Genomic DNA, 16,558 nt, shown 5'->3' with positions numbered 1-16,558 from the left:
TTATTCTTCCTCTTATTCTTCCTCTTATTCTTCCTCCTCTCCCTCTCTCTCTCTCTCTCTCTCTCTCTCTCTCTCTCTCTCTCTCTCTCTCTCTTTCTCTCTCTCACTGTTGGATATTTCCTGTTTACATTTTGAATGTTATTCCCTTTTCCAAGTTTCCAGTCCACAAGCCCCTTAACCCTTCCCCCTACCCTTCTATAAGGGAGTTCACCTCTCCACCCACAGCCTCCCTACACCTCCCCACATTCTCCTACACTGGGGGTACAACATTGTCCGAAAAAAAAATTGTTTCTCATTCCATTGTTTCTCAACAAGACCATCCTTTGCCACATGCAGTTGGAACCATGGGTCAGGCCATGTATAGTCTTGCTGTTGGAAATTTGGTCCCTGGAAGCTCTGTTTGGTTGAGATTGTTATTATTAACTTCAGTTCTTTCAATCCTTTCCCTAATTCCTCCAACTGGGGTCTGATTTGGTTCAGTGGTTTGCTGTTGCCATTTGCCTCTGTATTTGACATATTCTGGCTGTGTCTCTCAGGAGGGATAAATATCCAGTTATTGTCAGCCTGCACTTCTTAGCTTCATACATCTTATCTAGTTTTGGCGACTGTATATGTATGGGCTACATGTGAGCCAGGCTCTGAACGGCAGGTCCTTCAATCTCAGTTATAAACTTTGCCTCCTTATCCCCTCCCATGGGTATTTTGTTTCCCCTTTTAAAGAAGGAGTGAAGCATCTGCATTTTAATCATCCTTCTTGAGTTTCATGTGGTCTGTGTATTGCACGATGGGTAATTCAAGCTTTTTGGATAATATCTACTTACCAATGAATGCATACCAAGTATGTTTTTCTTTGATAGAATAACCTCATGTAGGATGATATTTTCTAGTTTATTCTATTTGCCTATGAATTTCTTGAAGTCATTGTTTTGATAGCTGAGTAATATTCTACTGTGTAGATGTACCACATTTTCTGTATCCATTCCTCTCTTGAAGGGCATCTGGGTTCTTTCCAGCTTCTGACTATTTTAAATAAGGCTGCTATGAACATATTCGACTATATTGCACTGTTGTATGTTGGAACATCTTTTGGTTATATGGCCAAGAGAGGTATTACTGGGTACTCAGGTAATGGAATGTCCATTTTTCTGAGGAAACTTCAGATGATTTTCAAAAGGGTTGTACCAGTCTGTAATCCCACCAACAATGGAGGAGTGTTCCTCTTTCTCCACATCCTTGCCAGCATCTGCTGTCACCTCAGATTTATATCTTACTCATTCTGACTGCTGTGAGGTGGAATCTCAGATTTGTTTTGATTGAATTTCCCTGATGACTAAGAATGTTGAAAATTTATTTAGGTGTTTTTTGACCAGTTGAAAACCTTCAGCTGAGAATGTCTTGTAACTCACTCTACCCCATTTTTAATAGGGTATTTTTGTTTTCTAGAGTCTAACTTCTTAAGTTCTTTGTATATTTTGGATATTATCCACTGTCAGATATAGGATTGGCAAAAATCTTTTCCAATCCGTTGGTTGCAGTTTTATCCTAATGACGGTGTCTTTTGCCTTACAGAAGCTTTGCTGTTTTATGATCTCCTATTTGTCAATTCTTGATATTAAAGCATAAGTCACTAGTGTTTTACTCAGGAAATGTTCTCCAATGCCCATGTGTCCAAGATTCTTCCCCACCTTTTCTTCCATTAGTTTGAGTGTATCTGGTTTTATGTGTAAGTCCTTGATTAACTTGTACTTAAGCTTTGTACATGGTCATAAAATTGGGATTATTTTCATTCTTCTACATGCTGACTTCCAGTTGAACCAGCACTATTTCTGGAAAATGCTATGTTTCTTCATTTGGATGGTTTTATCTCCTTTGCCAAATATCAAACGATAGGGTGTGTGGGTTCATTACTTGGTCTTCAATTCTATTCCACTGGTCTATCCATCTGTCTCTTTACCAATACCATGCAGTTTTTTTTATCACTATTGCTCTGTAATACTGCTTGAGTTCAGGGGTGATGATTCCCCCAGAAGTTCTTTTTTTGTTGAGGATAGTTTTAGCTACATGGCTTTTTTCTTATTCGGAATGAATTTGCAAATTTCTCTTTCTAGCTTTATTAAAGAAGTGAGTAGGAATTTTGATGGAGATTACATTGAATCTGTACATTGCTTTTGGCAAAATAGTCATCTTTACTGAATTAATCCTGTCAATACATGAGCAAGGAATCTCTTTCTATGTTCTGAGATCTTCCTCAATTCCTTCCTTCAGATACTTGAACTTATTGTCATAGAGATCATTCATTTGCTTGTTTCAACTAACACCAAGTTATTTTATATTATTTGGGACTATTGTGGAGTGTGTGATTTCATTATTTTTCTCAGCGTGTTTATCCATTGAGGAGTGGAAGGATACTGGTATATTTGAGGTAATTTTATACCCTGACACTTTGCTGTAGTTATTTATCAGGTTGAGAAATTCTCTGGTGGAACTTTTGGGGTCACTTAAGTATATACAATCATATCATCTGCAAATAGTGATATTTTGATATCTTCTCTTCCAATTTGTATCTGGTTGAACCCCTTATGCTGTCTGATTTCTCTGACTATGGCATGGAGTCTTGTTTAGATTGAGTAGGGGAGAGTTGGGAAGCCTTGTCTAGTTCCTGGTTTTAGTGTGAATGCTTCAAATTTCTTTCCATTTAGTTTGATGTTAGCAACAGGTATGCTGTATATTTCTTACACTATGTTTTTTTTGGTTCTTGTTTTCAGAGCTGGGGAAAGAACCCCGGGCCTTGCACTTCCTAGGTAAGCGCTCTACCACTGAGCTAAATCCCCAGCCCCACACTATGTTTTGATATGAGCCTTCATTTCTTGATTTTTCCAGGATTTTTATCCACAAGGATTGTTGAATTTTGTCAAATGCTTTCACACCATCTAATGAAATGTTCATGTGCTCTTTAATTTTGAGTTTGTTTACATGATGGATTACATTCATGGATTTTACTATATTAAACCATGCTTCCATCCCTGGGTTCAAGTCTACTTGATCATGATGGATGATTTTTTTGATGTGTTCTTAGATTCGGTTTGCAAGAATGTTATACGTATTTTTCATCAATATTCATAAGGGATATTGGTCTGAAGTTCTCTTTCTGTGCTGAGTCTTTGTGTGGGTTAAGTATAAGAGTAATTGTGGATTCATGTAAGGAATGTGGTAGTTCTCTGTCTGTTTCAATTTTGTGGAAGAGTTTGGATAATATTTGTATGAGGTCTTCTAAGAAGGTCTGATAAAATTCTGCACTGAACCATCTCTACTTGGGCTCTGTTTGGTTGGGAGACTTTCAATATCTGCTTCTATTTCTTTAGGAGTTATGGGGTTCTTTAGATAGTTTATTTGTTCCTGTTTTAACTTTGCTACCTGGTATCTGTCTTCGAAATTGTCCATTCCTCCAGATTTTGTAGTTTTGTTGAATATAGGCTTTTATAGTAGAATCTGATGTTTTTTTTTTTTTTACTTTCTTCAGATTCCCTTGTTATGTCTCCCTTTTCTTTTCTGATTTTGTGAATTTCGATACAGTCTCTTTTACCTCTGGTTGGTTTAGCTAAGGGTTTATCTATCTTATTGTTTTTGTCAAAGAAACAGCTCCTGGTTTTGTTGATTCTTTGTATGGTCCTTTTCATTTCTGCTTCATTGATTTCATCTCTGAGTTTTATTTCCTGCTTTCTACCCCCCTTGGGTTTATTTAGTTCTTTTTGTTCTAGAGCTTTTACATGTGCTATCAAGCTCCTGATATATGCTCTTTCCTGTTTCTTTTCGCAAGAACTCAGATCTATAAGATTTTATTTTTAGCTCTGCTTTCATTGTGTCACATATGTTTGGGAATGTTGTGTCTTCATTTTCATTAAGTTCTAAGAAGTCTTTAATTTCTATCCTTATTTCTTCCTTGACCAGTTTGTCATGGAGTAAAGCATTTTTCAACTTCCATGTATACGTGAGCATTCTGACATTATTGTTATTGTTGAAGAAAAGTCTTAGTGTGTGGTGATCTTATAGAATGCATGGGATTATTTCTATCTTCCTGTATCAGTTGAGGTCTGCTGAGGGACCGATTGTGTGGTCAATTTTGAAGAAGGTTCCCTGACGTTATGAGAAGAATGTATATCCTTATATTTTAGGATGGAATGTTCTATAATTATCTGTTAAATCCATTTGGTTCATAACTTCTATCATGTTCTCTACATCTCTGTTTAATTTCTGTTTCCAAGATCTCTCCAGTGATGAGGATGGGGTGTTGAAATATCCTACTATTATCATGTCAGGTGCAATGTGTGCTTTTAGCTTTAGTAAGTTTTCTTTTATGAAACCTCAGGATTTCTCGTGAGTCATTTTTATTGCACAAATCCAAATGTAAATACAACATTCTAGTTCTTGAGTTAATATTCTGGAAATTTACCTGGGAGATGAAAGGCCTCACTCTCTAACTAGAGAGCTAACTATACAAATACAGAAATTACTAATGAAAAGTAAGTTGCTTTAAAAATATTTCATATTAAAAATATAGTCATTCTCTGTGTTCGCTGTGGGAAGGCTGTTTATTTGTTTTTGTTTTTTGTTTCTTTTATTTTAATATGGACAAATATTTACACTACATTAAAATAAGTGTGAAATGCATAACAATAGAATCCTATGCATTCCAGCATTTTTTTTCTACAAGAACAGAGTCCACTGAATGGTCAAGTATGTTCAACAGCACTCTCGCTTCATAACTGTCAGAGCTTTAAGTCTACCCTATGTTCTCTACACTTAGATTTTTATAACTTTTGTATGAATGGGTCAGATCAATCTAATAGATCTAATAAAGTATTATACCTGACTATGTCCCCTGCCCCCACAAGAAAATCGTGTATTGTTTTTCTTTTTTTGTTGTTTTTGTTGTTTTGGAGAGCTGTGTTTTTTCATTAACCCAAATAGAAAATTAATCTAGTGATCAATTATTGAACAGAAACGAAAATTATGTATTGTGGTGAGAAATTCCCCAAAATAGCGTGTACCCAAATGTAAATCTAAAATGTTTGTGGCTAGACATGCACACAAGCTCATGACCCATGTAGCTGACAAGCATTCCACACCTGATCAACTTAAGTGATTTGGGAAATTAACTTATTCATACAGAAGTAAACTCATGGGGAATGCTTTTTTTCTTAGCCGTGTTTATAAGTGATCAAATGGTGAAGCAGGATGTAAACAAATACTGTTATCCTTCATTGTTGCTTATACTAACATTTTAATTCATGTACAACCTCTACGTGTTTTTTTCTATTGTGTTTTCTGTGTCTCTGTCTCTGCATGAATATATAGGCATACAAGTGTGTGTGTGAGTGTGTATATGTGTGTGTGTGTGTGTGTGTGTGTGTGTGTGTCTTATATGGTATTTATAAACATAGATAACATGTTTATTTATCTAAAATTTGGAAATACTGAAGATCACATTTGATTTGTGGATTAACCATGTGCTGATCTACTCACATACCTCTGACATTTCATTATATCAAGTGAATAGAGAGAGAACCTAAGAGGCTGGTGATATCTCCTACTCTACACTTGTCAGGAAAAAGTGGTATATTTTTTGTCAAGAAAACCCAAACATCAGCAAAGACATATACACTCCACAAAACAGGAAAGGACATCTCATTTGAAGGGAAAAGTTATCAGAGTGTGAGAAAAATGAGTTTGCCACATTCCAATATTTGAGGGACATGAGACTGAACTTCAGAAGATATAATGGGAAGGGACAGGCAGAATCCACAAGGAACCAAAGTACGCTTAGCACTGGAGTTCCTCATTACATGAGAGCTCAGATATTGGTAAGGATGGTAAACATAATGATAAGAACTTTGCAGTCCATACTCAGTCTCAATATAAGGCAACAATGTGAACAAGATGAAAAGTAGTCACCACCACAGTGCTAACAGCTACTTTAGCAGTGACATTGTGAAAAACAGAGTGTAACTATAGAGAGAAGAAAAGGTAGATATTTGAAAACAGACTAGGCTCTGCTGGAACTGAACAATTTTCCATGAAAGTAACCAAGCAATCACACCACAGGTGCCATATGCAAAAATGAGCAAAGAGGGATGAACTGTATAAATACTATGTGTACAGAAATACAGGTAGTTTGTTGGAATTCTATGATGTTGAGATTAAAGAATAGGAAGGAATTTCTATCAAGTCAGGCACCATATCCTGTTCTTAGACTACTCACATTCAAGAGACTGAGACAGAGAAATTAGGAATTTCAGGTTAGCCCGGACTACATATCAAGACAATACATCTTTTATTCTTTTTTTTTCTTTATTTAAATCAAAAGTCTGGTTGATAGAATATCACGAAAAATATTAGAAAATAGAAATTTAACGCCTATGCAGTGATACTCCTGCTAAAAAACATGTTCTATAAAGAGACGTTAATTATTAAGTTACAAATACCATCTGTCATATTGAAGGTTGTGGCACGAAGGGGTATGGTGTTGTTTGGTTGATCATTCTTCACTTCCATGTCTCACTTTACACATCTTAAAAAGCTTCTCTGATGACCTCCTTACTGTGTAGATATCAATATGTGCCTTGCGTTTAATTCTATGTATTAAAACCAGTTATCATTTATTTATCAAATGATTATTTGATTTTGCATTATCTTCAAAAATAATGGGTCTTGAAGAATTTATACCTTTATTGTGTGGGTTTGAATATTCATAATAGCAATCAGAGAATAATCGGGGCCCAACACACACACAGGGTGGTTGGAGAGACTATACCGGTGGCAATACGAAAGCATAGAAATAAGTAGGTTGATCTATTTTTCTGCATAACACTTATAACTAGTTACTGATTAGAATGGGGAAAAAGTTGAGATACAGTCAAGGTTTTCTTTTCCTTAATTTCAATGATTGCTTATAGAGCATGTGAAACTGAACTCACCCATGGGAAAATTACTGCCTGAACAGCATGAGTGCAAAGACTACAAGTTTGCACCAGCTTTGTAAATATTTGGACACTTGACTCAATGCTTAACACACTTTGGAAAATCTCCTGGTGTTAAGAGAGAAAGTATTAGATATGAAAATCTGTGAGAATAAATCACTTCTAAGCTTTGATTTTTGTGACTACAGAGAAAGACTTTGACTCTGATGTAACTGAGTGTCTAAAAGTATTAAAAAATCAATATCTCTTATCTGCAAGAATCCTTCTAATGGCTTAATGCTCTGTCTTCCAGGAGATGAGTGTTAATTGTGTCAATTGCTCTTTGTGGCAGGAAAAGGACTTGTCTGTCAAATGCTTTTCAATCGCCAAGAAGTTTGAGGTACCTGGAGAATGCTTCCTCCTGTCAACCCTCATCCTGCTCTCATTGCCTTTGTTATCTGCACCAGTCCATCTCTACACACCCCCATGTACATTTTTCTGATGAACTTATGTATCCTGAAAATTGGTTACACTAGTTCTGTTATACCCAATATATGGAGAGCCTTGAAAGTGAGATCTGAGGAATCTCTCAGGAGGGATGTGCCACACAGACGTTTTTCTTCACACTTTTTGTATAATTGAGTGCTGCCTATTGCCAGCCATGGCCTTTGTCCACTGTATGGCCCTGCTTCATTCTGCAGCCCAAATGAGTAGTGAGGTATGTTCCCACAAGGCAATTGTTTCATGGGGAATAGGTTGCCTTGTAGGGTTGGGAAAAAACTACTTGAGATCCAAATCTAACCACCCACAAGGAGTTGAAAAATTATTGGTCATCTTCCATACCACAGTGATATCCATGCTGAACCCATCATCTTTGCTTAAAGTACGAAGAAGTCAAGACAGGACTGAAAAGAACTCTGGGTCTGAAGAAAGTTCTGATAATAAATAGGTAATAAAGGATCCCAAAGTGCTCTTTCAAAAAGGTGCAAAGTCTGTGAAAGAAAGAAAAAAAATAATAACTGCTTTTTCTTGCTGTTTTGTAACAAACTTTAAGAAACATACCTTTTTTTAAAGTGTTCTCTTTATTCACCACCATGCTTAATTGCAAACAATTGTAAAGTATGCTTGCTACTAAATTACTTTAGTAGATTAATCCTGTACTTAAGTGGTTTCCTCTGGACAGAGTTTAAACCACATGTTAATGTCTCAGGGTCTTTAAAATTCTCTGTATCCATTCTTAGCTATTTGGAAATCTTTCAGAAATTGTTTGTACATGATCTCAGCTCGTTATGATACAATTCCATATTCCTCAGTACATGTAAATTCTTTGCATTGGACTGGAACTGCTAATTAGTTCTCAGGAGAGTGAATTGTTAACCTCTGCTTTGTGTACCATTTGATCAGTCCATACTTCAGTTTTGTTCACCCAGTGTCTATTATTTTGGAACAGGAGTAGTCTTTCCTCCACTTTTTGATTTCTAAAAGGGCTGTGGAAAAGAATTTCAGCCAGGTGATTCTCAACATCAATATCATAGTTTCAGATAAACACACACACACGTACACACACACACACACACACACACACGCGCACACACACACATACACACATGCACTTACACACACACATCCACACACACACAAATATGCATTCACATACAGGAACTGAAGTGGGTTTACAAGTGACCGAATACAAATATAAAAGTCAGCTAGAGTTATATAATTAGATTCAGGTTGCTATTCAACAGTAAAATAACATAATATAAAATTAGAATCTTGAGTCTTTATGAGTATTATGAAACAAAAATAAAATTCCATTTAAGTGTGCTGAAAATATTGAAGACATTGACAAATTACCATGACACCAAAACTACAGTATTGTTTTAGGCATGAGTCACCCATACAGAAAGACAGTAATTATATTCTCCTCAGACTCATTGTTCTGAGTCTACTTACATGGAGTAAGGACCACTCAGGTCAAAATGTTGGTAAAAAAATGACGAGATGTTGAAAGCAATGCATAAAGTATTGAAGAGACACACAGTCTTTCCATAGGCATTAAGTAATTCTCTTTTAACTTCTATTACTTTAAAAGGAAATACAAAAGAAAATACATTAAAATATTTTAAATATGAAAGGAAAATAATTTAAAATAATTTCATTGCTCCATATTTGGTTCTTGTTAAGATGACAGATATCCTCCTAATGCTTAACTGCGATAAGCGAAGCAAGAAACACTTTGTGGTATCTGTGGCAAGTACATATAATCTCAACCTAAAAGAGGAAAACCACTGGGCAAATCCATATTCAGAGACATTCTTGCAAGGTAAGTAGTTATCTTCAAAGGTGTGGTCACAGAAGATAAAAATATTAATGAATTATCACAAAACTGAATGACTTAAGATATGTAATAAGTAAATGTTAACTGGATTTCTGGATTGGATATGGTCATAGAAAGTGTACAGTTCTAGAAACATTGTTGTTATGATTTGGTAAACCTACTGTGTTACTTGTAACAATTTTTTTTCAATTTTCTGATTTTTGAGAATTAGTCATTAGATTGCTTAAAGTATAAAAATTCAGGAATTAGGACACGACATAAAACCATACTGTTTCCTAGCAATTAAATCGGTTTTTCCTGTATAGTTTGAATTCTTCTTTATTTTTTGTATTTATTTATTTTTTTAATTTATTTATGTCTCAAATGCTGTCCTCCTTCCTGTTTTCCCCCCAGAGTCCCTTAAAACAAACAGCATCCCTTTCCGATTACTTCTTTCAAAAAGACAAAGCAACACTAGTTAAAAGTCATGTTTAGTCCCTTGATAGCTGTTCCTTTGGCCACACATTTGAAAATCTATATCATTGATAGTGCAGACATTAGGAAATATCTTCAAAAATGATCTTCAAAAATTAAATATTCTCCAGTAATCAGCTATCAGCTATCAGCTTGACAAAAGTGGAAGAATCCATGAACAAAAATATCCTTGTAATGTACGTAGAGAAAATTGATCAGACAAGAAGGAAAACATGTAGCAACCTTCCTGGATTCAACACAATAGAGCCTACGTTCCTGTAGTGTATTCTTCATGAGTTTATAGAGTTTATGGGCTAATACCTGGAAAAGAACTCCTACAAAAACCAGCAGCAAATTAACCACAAACTGCAATGTTTATACAAGCCAAAGAAATATGTGTAAAGTATTATTTTCAGCTCTATATGAGAATATTAATATTTTTTAATTCGTATATTAATAAAATTTTAATTTCATTTCTGCAAATTTTTATTGCAATTTTTTAAATAAATAGATTTTAAGTGACTTATGTGATCATTACCTTTTAGTGGTTTTGATTGCACTATAGAACAATAAAGTGTTTATTTGACTGTGATCATTACTATGAATATTCACGAAAATCAAATTATGTCAAGCAGGAACTGCTCTTCTGTTTTTATACTTTTAGTTGTACATATGCTTGTTCACATGTGCAACACAGGCATGCCTACTGTCCAGGAGGTTGAAGAAGGTGTGAGGTTCCGTGATGCTGAAATTACAGCCACTTGTGAGCTGTCAACGGGTTCTCTGGAAGAACAGGTAATGCTATTAATCACCGAATCATTCATTCATCTGCAGCAAACACCATTTTTTGTAAATATAGTGACTAAATTGTCCTGTCTTCTGCATAGACTACTGTTTTCTCAAATGTGATAATTTAATATTAAACATACACCCACCTGTTCTTAACTTCATATATATATATATATATATATATATGTATATATATATGTATATATATATGTATGTATTTGTATATATGTATATATATATATATCATACACACACAAATACATACACAGCCACACACACTCACACTCACACACACACACACACACACACACACACTGCTCTTACATTCAAGTTTACTTACTTACTTACACACACACACCTTCTTCTTACCTTCAAGTAGACTTAGTTATTTTCATAGTTATTTGTTTATTTATTCACTTTACATGCTGCACACTGCCCCCTCCAGTTCACCCCTCTCACAATCCTTCTCCCAGCCTTTTCTCCTCTGAGCAGGAGGGGAACCCTCGGGTATCTCCTCACCTTGCATATCTAGTCTCTGTGATCACACAATCTGCTAGTGAGGACAGACACAGCAGCCTAGATGAATGGGTTGAGGAGGTAGAGGTCATATCCAGAAAGAGGCAGAGAGCTGGGGTAAAAGATGCCCATGAATCAATGGGTGTTTCCTTAGTTGAGACTCACAGCCTCAGTGATATGGACCTGAAGAAGCAATCTCCGGTAGCCAGAGAGCAACCCAAATGGAGTGATAAAGACACCTACTTTTGACCCAAAATTTATTCTGACCACAAGAAATGAAGGCGCCGTGCATAGAACAGAGAGTGAGGAAATATCAACCAATGGTTAGTGCAGATCGAGACCCATCCCATGGATGAGCACCAATCCCTGACACTATTACTGACACTCTGTTATGCTTGGAGAAAGGAGTCTAACATGGCTTCCCTCTGAGACACTCCACTAAGCTGCTGACTCAGACAGAAGCAGACATCCATTAGCCATACCAGGGGTGGTGCTTGGGGACACAGATGGAAGAACAGAATGAAGAGGATTATGGCCTCTAAGGATATAGGCAGTCCACAGGCTTTGTCTTCATGTGGGTACCGAACAACTAGAATTGGGTTTCCCCAAAACATGTTGTATGTAGATGGGACATCTGTTTCTTTAAAATTCATTCATTTATTTACTCACTTTACATCCCAAGATCGGTGCTCCATCTTCAAGGTACGCCAACACCCATTGTCAGGGGAACCCATAAAAAGACAAAGCTATATATTTCCTACCTATGTCCTGGTGGCTCAGGCTCAGTCCATATTCACTCTCTGGTTAGTGGTTCAGTCTTTGACAAACCCCAAGAGTCCCCATGAGTTGATTCTATTGGTCTTTCTGTGAAGTCCCTCATATTATCTGGGCCTCGATTCTTCACCTGTTTTTTTAAAGACTCCCCAAGCTCCAGCTAATGTTTGGTGGTGAATCTTTACACTTTTTTCTCTCAGCTATAGGGTGGAGTCACAGAGAGGAAAGTTATACTAGGAATCTGTCTGCAAGCATGATAGAATATCTTTAATGTATCAGAGATAGGTGATTGCTCACGCGGTAGGTCTCAATCTGTAATAACCATTGGTTGGAAATTCCTTCCATGTCTACTGTTTCTATCTTTGTCTCTGAAGATCTTGTAGGCTGTGTTCACTTTTGATTGAAGGTTTAATGGGTGGGTTTTTTTCCTTGTCACATCACTGTGAGTCATTCCTGGCTACAGAATTGGCAAATTAAGGATCTGTACCCTCATTGCTACAGTCACCCCAATAGACATCCTGGGGACTCGCCTTTCCCAGTTCTCTGGATCTTCCTTGAGATGTGCACCCCACACTTGTGATTTCCATTCTCTTTTCCCTGCTTTCCCTATAACTAATTCCTCCAAAGCCCACTCCCTTCCCTACCTCCCCTCCCATTCAGTTTCCTCCCTCCCTCCATCCTCCTCAATATTTATTATGCTAAATGCATTTTAAAGTCAATATTTAGGAAAAAACACTGAAAAGTGTAGGAAGTATCCCACTCACATGTTGCTAACAGTGGACTGTGCTAGTGGAAATTTGTCTCTACAACCTCTCAGTACTAGAAGTCGTCTTAGGCTTCCTATGTGTATAGATATTTGGTCTTTCTCAGATTTCTGGCGCGTTTGGAGACTGATTATAGTCTCATTGCTTATCAGGCCGTATAAATCTGGATATAGATATTTTTGGATAGTTATCAGATAGTATACAAGCTAGCCAAGACATAATATAGATTTTAAGCCTTTCTCAAGCTGAAATTAAGAACTAAATATTATTTCTAACTGATATAGTAACAGACTGGGTGTTGAATATATCAAATGCTTTATAAATTGTTGAATGGTAATAATCTTACTCAATTGATATATAAATGAAAAGTCTGTTTAACTGGACAAAAAGGGGGAAACATTGTTTACACTGAAGTTATCTGTATTTTGATGCTAATCCACTGCTCTAAGGACAGCTGCCTTGTCCTGTACTCAGAACTCAGGTGAATTCTGCAAAACCACTTTACCATTAAATTTGTGAAGTACAGGTGAGGGGCAGGTCCAGTATAGAAGGAGGCCTATCATTGGAGGAAGGAATGATGGGCAGGAAAGAAGTTTGAAGGAGTAGAAGAGACTAGAGGAAAAAGGAGAGACAGAAAGAGGAGAGGTGAGAAGCCATGGCAGGTGAAGTTAAGATTCTGCTCTGTGTATTTACTTGTTGTTATTAATGTTCCAAAGGTATGGATGGTACCAGGCTTGGTATGCTTAAGTGGGCTATTATATCTTATCAATTGGGTCAAAGATTATTTTGTTGTGTGTTCTTTTATGTGAGGATTTGAGTGTAAGAATGTGTGTGGCAGTAAGAGACACTGGGCAGATGAGGAGTAGGGCTGTATTCAACCAAGATATCTAGCAGAGGCTTGGGAAACTACAGTGACAGTGTTAGCGGGGTAAAAGACTACTTTTATTTTTATATTTTTGCAACAGCACATTCACTTCTGTATTTGACATGCTCTAGGTGTGTCCCAAGGAAAGATCTACATCTGGTTCCAGACAGAATGTGCTTCTTAGGTTTATCAATCTTATCTAGTTTTGGTGGCTGATTTTATATATATATTTAACATGGATTCTGAGCAGCTACGTCAAGAATGTAGAATCCACAAATGCCAATGCCAAATAGAATCGCTCCTGTTTTTTGAGCCTATTAAAGTTGAAGTTTCACTGGACCTCAGGTTCTTCCCTCCCTGTCAATCCTCCTTTATCTTATCTTTGGCCAGAAGAAAGAATCATTTTAAAACATCCAAAATGCTGAAATATCACCCTTTGGAACACAGGAAGGTAGATATTACAGAAATGATATCTAATGGGACTACAGAAACATTTACAATTGTCCCTGCTCTCCTTTTATTTACTCAGGCAGCTATGTATATGCATAAAATAAAAATTTGATAGTTTATCATTTTAAGTAGATACACAATATTTACACTTGCAAATTCACTTTATAGCTTGGCCACCTTTGTTGCCAAAATCATTGCAAAAATCTAGAATTGGTAAACAGAATGTTTGAATACACATACAGGAATATCTATAAAGTCCCCTAACAAGGAATGAACAATTAGAAAATGAAATACAAAATTCACTCAGTTAAATGCCTGTAGAGAAAAAAAATGGCCTTTGAGAAAGAGGGAAAATCTAGAAAATTGAACAGTTTGTAACAGGAATGGACCCGGTAATAGAGTTATTATCCAGATGAATCTCCTACAACCCATGTTCCTAGATCTTTTCTACCCAATACTAGCCCCTAACGGACTTGGTCCATTAAGAGCCTGTAACCACTGATGAAGAAAAGAGAAGTTTCCAGCTGTAGAGAGATATAGTACAAAGGTTACCACTGTGTCACAGGAGACTCTCCTGGAATAGGCACCCTTGAATCTGGTCAATATATGGAAAGCAGGTAGGCCATGGCAGTTCTCAGTGACATCATCATTTGGCCCTCCCTGAAAAATTTATTGTACCCTGGAGAGCAGTAGCTTTTGTGATGTCACAAGGAACTGCATCACAGATATTCCTGCAGTACACCTAGGGAATACTAAATGGCCTCTATTTCAGTACAAACAGTCATTTGGGAGGGAGAACAAAGAGTATGTACATAACAGAAATGAGTAGAAGAATGTTGGCCTTCTGTTTAGTTTAAAAAAATGAAATATGTGGTACATGGGAAAGCACAGTGAGTGCTGTGTAGGAGTTGTGAGGGTTCACTGAACACATAGCCTTGATCTGAGCCTTCCATATATGGGATTCAGGAAGTGCGAACCTCTCAGTAGCATCTGGTTTTCCTTGCTTGTTATGGTTCCTGAGAATCAGAGATTTTTTATCATTAATTTTATTATTCCAAAAGTCAGGTGTTGGGACAGGTATAGTGTTTTTTTTTTCTGAGAGCCCATGCCTTTTATTTTTTCCCCCAAAAGGAAAAAGACCTAAGGAGGAAGGGAAAGACAAGTATTGTATGCTCAGCTCAGAGTAATCTCCTCCAGCTTTGGATTCCTATAGTACAGTTTCTGTCTGACACTGACATCTGGGAGAGAGAAACGCTTCTATTTGAAACTTCATCACCTCATTCTTTCCACTAGTGTTATGCTGACTACCATTCCTTGACAGTGTCCCTCTAGATTTCTGAATCAATATGTCTGATTACCTTGCAGTTTTATTTACTTATATTTCTTTGATTTTTTTAATTTTTAAGTTAATTTTAATATTTTTTGGATATTTCTATATCTACATTTTAAATGCTTTTTTTTCCTCTCCCAGTATCCTCTCCATAAGAGACCTGAACGTTTCCCTTCCTTTACATTTAAACCCCCCTTACTGCCCCTCGACATTTCCTTGAACTGGGAGTCAAACCTAGGGAGAACCAAGGGCCTCTCCTTCCTTTTGTGTCCAACAATGCAATCCTCTGCTACATATGCAGTTGGACCCATAGGTCTGCCCATGTACAGTCTTTGAATACCTGTATAGTACCAGAATTTTCTTGTTCATTGTCATTGTTCTACTGATGGGGTAGAGCATCTTCAGCTCTAGTAAACCTTTCTCAAAATTTACCAAGAAGAGGTCCATTTACAAATCTCTGGTTTGCCACTGGCACTCACTTGTGTAAATAACATGCTCTAGCTGTGTCTCTCAGGAAATATATATAACCTGTCCCTGGAATCATGCACTTCTTAGCTTCATTAATCTTAATCATATCTAATTTTGGTGGCTGATCTATCTATCTATCTATCTATCTATCTATCTATCTATCTATCTATCTATCTAGTTATCTATCTAGATATCTATCCTTGTCTCTGTCTCTGTCTCTGTCTCTCTCTCTACATATATATATATATATATATTTGGTGGCTTCTACATCTATGAAATTATGTGAAATTTTAATATGGATTCTGTGCTCCTAGGTGAAGAATGGAGTATCCACAAATGACAATACCAAATATACTCCCTCCTGTTCTTATGAGCCTATTGAGGTTGAGGTTTTACTGGAACTCAAGCCATTCTTCTCCCTTCTCATCATCCTGTATCTATTGTTTGGCTTGAAGAAAGTATCATTGTAAAATATCCAAAAGCCTGAAGTCTCACCCTTGGAACACAGGAAGGTAGATATTAAAGAAATAATATCTAATGTGACTACAGAACTGCATTCTATAGTCCATGCTGTCCTTTGATTCACTGATGTCAGGTAATTTCTGCATTAAATAAAAATTTGGGCGTTTATCATTTGAAGTAGGTACACAATATTTACACTATTAAATTCACTCTTTAGCTTGGCCAGCTTTGTTGCGAAAATCATTGCAAAAAACTAGATTTGGAAAACAGAATTATTGAGTACACATTCAGGAATATCTATAAAGTCCCCTATCAAGGAATTAACAATTAGAAAATTAAATACATAATCCACTCATTTTAATATCTGTAGGGAAACAATGCCCTTTGGGAAAC

General features: G+C 36.5%; 2 long non-coding RNA genes across 3 annotated transcripts in view; one reads left to right on the top strand and one right to left on the bottom strand.

The window, feature by feature from the left end:
- Nucleotides 1-10,308: 10,308 nt before the first annotated feature.
- LOC134484718 (uncharacterized) overlaps nt 10,309-16,558 on the bottom strand; it is a 57,867-nt gene continuing 51,617 nt past the window's right edge. Inside the window, exon 5 of the long non-coding RNA XR_010062414.1 lies at nt 10,309-10,530. This is a non-coding gene — a long non-coding RNA (uncharacterized LOC134484718). The remainder of the gene's footprint in view (nt 10,531-16,558) is intronic.
- LOC134484719 (uncharacterized) overlaps nt 10,418-16,558 on the top strand; it is a 30,612-nt gene continuing 24,471 nt past the window's right edge. For both annotated transcript variants that reach the window (XR_010062417.1, XR_010062418.1), the window contains exons 1-2: nt 10,418-10,542; nt 16,018-16,215. This is a non-coding gene — a long non-coding RNA (uncharacterized LOC134484719). The remainder of the gene's footprint in view (nt 10,543-16,017; nt 16,216-16,558) is intronic.

Source organism: Rattus norvegicus (genome assembly GCF_036323735.1).
Source record: "Rattus norvegicus strain BN/NHsdMcwi chromosome Y unlocalized genomic scaffold, GRCr8 chrY_unlocalized_36, whole genome shotgun sequence".
NCBI classification, from domain to species: domain Eukaryota; kingdom Metazoa; phylum Chordata; class Mammalia; order Rodentia; family Muridae; genus Rattus; species Rattus norvegicus.
Note: the sequence above shows the minus strand (reverse complement) of the source record. Positions and strands in the feature narration are given on the sequence as shown.